The sequence below is a fragment of the Panthera onca genome, chromosome F1 (genome assembly GCF_046562875.1).
Source record: "Panthera onca isolate mPanOnc1 chromosome F1, mPanOnc1 haplotype 2, whole genome shotgun sequence".
Taxonomy (NCBI): Eukaryota; Metazoa; Chordata; class Mammalia; order Carnivora; family Felidae; genus Panthera; species Panthera onca.
Genome location: NC_138355.1, coordinates 15,028,380 through 15,034,990, shown reverse-complemented (window position 1 = coordinate 15,034,990; position 6,611 = coordinate 15,028,380). Strand labels below are relative to the sequence as shown.

Sequence of the window (6,611 nt, the reverse complement as noted above, 5' to 3'; positions counted from 1 at the left end):
GCTGGGAGTATGGCCTGAACCTCCTCCCCTCCCATGAGGAGTCCACGTGGGCAACGGGAAACGCGACCCTCCCGAACCTCCCTGGGGGGGGGGGGGGGGGGTCTCGTGCACCCAGAGCCCACCGCCCCGAGATTCCCCCGAGGCCCCCAGTTCCCGAGCCCACGCCTCTCCCACCTCCGTCTTCCACGGGCTCCCTCCTGGCGTGGCTGCCTCCTCCAGCGTTGCTTCCAAACCCTCCGAATGTTCTCGGGCGCGTCCTCCGTCCAGCCTTGGAGCGGCCCGGCCTCCTCGTGCCACCGGCCCACCGCCAGGGGCCACCGCGCAGGCGCAGGGGCAGGCGCTCGTGCGCGCAGCGGGGCCGCCATTTTGCACCACGGTGCTGGTCTCTCCCCAGGGAGCGACTCTCAGCTTCCCGCGCGCGTTGGCGTTGTGGTCGAGCCTGTCCCTTCCCGCTTCCCTTCTCCTCAGCGCACCTAGCTGCCTGCCATACGGGGCAATAAACATTAGGAAATGCTTCCAAGGTCACACGCACCTCTACTCAGGGCCTATTTCCCTGCGTTTCCACCCACCTTACCTACTTCCCTGAGGGGGCGAGGGGAGAGCCTCCTTTTTCTAGTCGAGGCCAAAATTTGCACTTCGGTTCTGGATCCCAGCAGCCTCCCCCTCCCCCCCCCCCCCCCCCAACCTCAGGGGCCTGTTTCAAAAACCCCTGGATAGTTAGTGGTAGTTATAGGACTATTTTGCCTCAACTGATTGAACGATACATTTTATTTCATTTTTAATGTTTTTAATGTTTCTTGTTGAAAGAGAGACGCACGTCGCGAGTGGAGGAGGTGGGAGGGGGAGATAACGGAATCCCAAGCAGGCTCCAGGCCCTGAGCTGTCACCACAGAGCCCGATGCGAGGCTCGAACCCACTAACGGGGAGACCGTGACCTGAGCCAAAGTCGGAGTCTTAGAGCCACCCAGGGCCCCTGAACCATATATTTTAAATGGATGGGGGTTTTTCGGATAAAAATTACGTATGACAAAATTTAAACAAAACAAAAAAAACCTGACTCTTTTCTGTCCTTTTCTTCTCTGCACATAAATACACTTCAGCTTCTGACAAAATAAAAGCTGAATTCGAAATGTCCTTTGCCTTTGCTGGCTGCCTAAGTTTTTAAAGAGCTCCAACTGTGTGCCAGTGTCTCTCCTAAGTACTTGGAAGCTGACCCACTATGGTGCTTGGCAAATAATACATCTCATCCTCTTGGATCAGTGTTGTGTCTGGCACTGTGCAAAGCCTTTAACGTGTCTAACCTTATTTAGTCCTCTCAACTACCCTAAGAGGTAAATACTACCATTTACATTTTACGTAAGAAAAACTGAGCCTTTAGAAGGGGTTGGTAACTGGCCCAAGTTCTCCCAGCAGCACGGTGGGGACCGGACCCCCAACCCGTGTCCCTCTGATGCGCCTCACCACTAAGTCCTGCATATATTAAGCTGCGGGATGAGGTTTTAGGTTGGGTGGGAGCAGAGAGGTAAGAGATCTGAACAGTTGGTTGCTCACAAGTTTCAAGGACTTCTCTCTCTCCTGTGTGAACTCCCTGTCTTCATTGCTGGGGGCACACCTAAAGGCTACCAACCAAACTATCCTTGCCAGAATAAGGAACTGAGAGGCACAGGGGTTTCCGGGAACCATCGAACACAGGATCCCGAACCCGTACGTCCTCTCGTGTATTTTTGCTTTTCCTTAAAGGGTATTCATGCAACTACTACCATCATAGGCCTTCTCTCACCCTGTGATTCTGTTTGTTTTTTTTTTTAACGTGTATTTATTATTGAGAGATGACAGAGCATGAGCAGGGGAGCGGCAGAGCGAGAGGGAGACACAGAATCCGAAGCAGGCTCCAGGCTCCGAGCTGTCAGCACAGAGCCCGACACGGGGCTCGAACCCACAAACCGCGAGATCACGACCTTAGCCGAAGTCGGACGGTTTACAGACTGAGCCACCCAAGCACCCCATCACCCTGTGATTCTTAACACGCTCTAAAGTTGATGTCATCAGAAGATCCTTACATCAAAATAGAAGAACTGAGTCTCACTGGCCGGGGTCAGAGTGTGCAGACCACAGAGATTGGGTCTGCCTTTCCCACATATGTCCAGCCTGTGGTCCATCCACAGCTTTCTCCCTTCTGTACCCAGCTCACCAGGATTATTCAAGCCATGGCGGATGGTCAGCCAAGCCTGCAGCAAGTGGTGGAGACAGTGGATGAGCAGATAGCAAAAGAAAGCCTCTTCGATCCAAATGTCAATTTTTGTCACGTGTGGAGACTGGGACTCGAAAGTCCCAGGCCAGGGCCATACTTGGGTTTGCCAGTGGCAAATTACTTCAAGCAGTGGATTAATTTGAAAAAGGCTTACAGCTTCACCATGGGCTGCTGGCCCAGGAATGGATTTCTAGACAGGAACCAGGATCCCAGCCTGCAACACATAGGCGGGTCCCACCGCAGCATGATGACTACAACATTGCCAACATCATGAAGACACTTGCATATCAAGACCTCGTCTTCAAGCAGACATCGAAGCCATTCTGACTGGCCCAGGATGGGATGGGGCAGGACAGGGTAGCTGCTTGGCTCAGCCTAGAACCCTCCTTTCCCTCACCAGAGAGGAAAAGGGGGAGTGGCATGGTTCTGCTTCCAGTGTCCCCCAGTCTACCCTGTGGACCTGTGTCCTGGGTAAGGACTTGGCCACTTGGCCCCTCTGGAGCAGGCACTTTGTGTCCCCCACGCCAACTCCTCAACCTCAGCCCAGTATCAGCCCCTCCCATTGTGGGCCTCGTCCAAGACAACCCGTGCACTCACAGCCTCCTCCCAGGTATGTAGGCTTTGCTGGGGCCAGCAGGCCCCCCTGTGCTCCCTCCCATCCATAGTGCATGGTGTGTGGTGCCCCCAGGGCTCCAGGAGAGATCAGGCCCAACCTTGTGTCTACCCCCGTCCCCGCCATGAACATGCCACTGGATAAAGTCAGGGAACAAGAAAAAAAAAAATGGAAGAACTGGGCTAGAACCAAGAAGACGACTTCACTACACTAAGTATGATGTCATAATACTCATAAATAAGCAGTAAAAAAACAAAAAAAAAGGATTAATGAAGGTTGGAAGTGTAACTCATGACGTGTGGGAAACATGTCTGCCAAGAAACAGTTATTGTATCACACCCCTGTTCAAAATGCCAGAATAGACATAGAGGATACAAAAATAAAGATCACACTCCATTTGTGCGCACATAAAGCCCACAGTTAGCGGGGGAGAAGTCATGTGTAAAGCCCTCAGAAATCATTTACCAGGCAGGATGTGACAAGGACTTGGCACGAGTCAACGTGGCTTGAGTAGCCACGGCTCCCAGCACATGAATACCTCACCAAAATCTGAAAATTTCCCCTTTGTTAGGATGTATTCCAGGCAGGAACCCTCACCCTCAGGATGGGGAGAGGAAAATTGAACGGCTCATGGGAGTCTGGGCTACAGGAGCCTGGACAGAAGGTCCCGAATCAGTATTCAGGTTAAGAGTTAAGAAGGGCATTTCCTTCGTAATCTCTTCTCTGTGGGTTTTCGATTATTTTGGTCTTGGGGTGGTGAGTTCAGGCGCCATGTTGGGCCTATTTTTTCGATTGGAGAGCATTTGAAAATACCTCACTAACTCACGTGGAGAATTCATAAGCAAATGAGAGGAGAGGAAATGAGTGTGTGGTTGTATGTTTGCATGTGTTTATGCGTGGTTGAGAAAAAGGGAGGAGAGTGACACATCAGAAACATTTGAATAGTTGTGGCCTGACTCTGTGGCCATGAGAATCTCATAAAGCACTTGATCTATTCCTTGGGTTAATTATGTGCCACAAATGAATATTAGATGAGAGCAATGAGCACGCCCTTATTTCAACTCATTTAGGATTTCCTAACTTATGACTCATTGGTCTTGTGATTATGAGTGCTGTTTTTGGAGGTGGCCATAAGAAGTTCCACATGTTTCTAAAACAGGACTTCAAATATTTTTCTAACAAGTGACATGCATTCTTTAAAGACGATAAGGTATAGACAGCTCCCGACTTCTGATGGTTGGACTTAAAACAGTTTTGTGGCTTCACGATGGTGAAAAAGCGACACACATTCAGTAGAAAGTGTACTTTGAAGTTTGAATTTGGAGCTTCTCCCCACCTAGCCATATGTGGGATGATCAGACCTACTATGAAGGAGCATGACGCTGGTCACAGGAAACGAGGTACGGCTCCCACTCAGCCTCGCGGTCATGAGGGTAAGCTGTCGACACACAACCACTCGCTACCCACATGGCCATTCTTATTGTCCTCTCCAGTACAGTGTTCAATAGATTACATGAGATACTCAACACTTTATTATACAACAGGCTTTGTGTTAGATGATTTTGCCCAGGTGTAGGCTAATGTAAAGGTTCTGAGCATGCTTAAGAGAGGCGAGGCTAAGCTATGATGGTTGGTAGGTGTATTAAATATTTTCAACTGACGATAGGTTTATCGGGACGTACGTAAAGGAAGATCTGTGTATTCAAAAATAAATTATTTCACCACTTGGCTTGGCTAAATAATCTAGTCTGTTCTGGCCTCTGATGAAATTCATTCTGTGTGACATGAGGAGGTTCAATAGCTGAGTCACAGACAGCACATCCAGGGCTGCTCCCTCCCAATGGCTCAGTGACTGTCTGCTCCCAGTGTGCCTCTGGCAAACTCCGGAGCCTCCGGGGACCTTCCAAAGGGCACACCCTGAACCCTGGGCTGTGTGAATTCTACTTCTAGTGTGGTAGCTCAGAGGCAAACTGGACTAAGGTTGTAGGGTGGGAGAGAGACGATTTCTGAGCAGCCTCTTGAGAAATTGGCAAGCAACTCGCAGCTGAACAGAGCGAGTCTACGGGCGAGGAGTGAAGAATGGAGGGGTTAGCCCAAGTCAGAAATAACAAGTTCCAGCTTTATTCAGGAAGCACCCCAAATTCTTTTTTTTTTTTTTAATATTTACTTTTGAGAGTGAAGACAGAGTAAGCAGGCAAGGGGTAGAGAGAGGGAGACACAGAATCTGAAGCAGGCCTCAGGCTCTGTGCTGACAGTTCAGAGCCTGACGTGGGGCTCGAACTCATGAACCGTGAGATTATGACCTATGCAGAAGGTCAGATGCTTAACCGACAGAGTCACCCAGGAGCCCCAACCCCTTTTGTCATTTAATTGAATAGTTGTCATTTACTAAATGTTCATAGACAGTGAGGTCTATCTCTGGATTCTCTAGTCTGTTTTGCTTATGTAGTTGGCTATTCCAATAATATTACCAAATCTTCTTTATTCCAGCACCTTTAAAGTGTGTTCTGATATGTGGTGATGTAAGAATACCCTTGCTAGTCTTTCTTTGCAAAATTTTATTGGTCATTCTTGTACATTTGGGTTTCCTATATCAGCTTCAAGATAGTTTTGGAATCTTAATTGGATATTGTTTGAACTCCAATTGGAACTGCATTAAAGTTATTAATTAATTTTGAGGAAAGCGATATTTTTATGTTTTCCTATCTAAGGACATAGTATGTCTGATCATGTGTTCAGACCTTGTTTTATGTTCTTCAAGAAGATTTTATTATTTGGCAAAAGATAACTGTAGACAAGTCAATAAAAAGTATATTTTTAGAAATAACATTTTCAATGAAAGGACAAATAAAGGGTTTATAAAATATAAAAGGCTCTTATTAATTGATAAAAGAGGGATAAACAACCAACAGAAATATGAGCAAATGGGGCACCTGGGTGGCTCAGTCAGTTGGGGGGCCAACTTCGGCTCAGGTCATGATCTCACAGTTCGTGAGTTCGAGCCCCACGTTGGGCTCTGTGCTGACAGCTCAGAGCCTGGAGCCTGCTTTGGATTCTGTCTCTGTCTCTCTCTCTCTCTCTCTGCCCTTCCCCCACTTGTGTGCACACGCTCTCTCTCAAAAGTAAATAAACATTAAAAAAATTTTTTAGACAGTCTCTTTAACAAATGGTGCTGGGAGAACTGGACAGCAACATGCAGAAGGTTGAAACTAGACCACTTTCTCACACCATTCACAAAAATAAACTCAAAATGGATAAAGGACCTGAATGTGAGACAGGAAACCATCAAAACCTTGGAGGAGAAAGCAGGAAAAGACCTCTCTGACCTCAGCCGTAGCAATCTCTTACTCGGCACATCCCCAAAGGCAAGGGAATTAAAAGCAAAAGTGAATTACTGGGACCTTATGAAGATAAAAAGCTTCTGCACAGCAAAGGAAACAACCAACAAAACTAAAAGGCAACCAACGGAATGGGAAAAGATATTTACAAATGACATATCGGACAAAGGGCTAGTATCCAAAATCTATAAAGAGCTCACCAAACTCCACACCCGAAAAACAAATAACCCAGTGAAGAAATGGGCAGAAAACATGAATAGACACTTCTCTAAAGAAGACATCCGGATGGCCAACAGGCACATGAAAAGATGCTCAACGTCGCTCCTCATCAGGGAAATACAAATCAAAACCACACTCAGATATCACCTCACGCCAGTCAGAGTGGCCAAAATGAACAAATCAGGAGACT

General features: G+C 47.8%; 1 pseudogene; it reads left to right on the top strand.

Annotated features, from left to right (window-relative positions):
- Nucleotides 1-667: 667 nt before the first annotated feature.
- LOC132686006 (ERI1 exoribonuclease 3 pseudogene) lies at nucleotides 668-3,836 on the top strand (annotated as a pseudogene).
- Nucleotides 3,837-6,611: the final 2,775 nt, after the last annotated feature.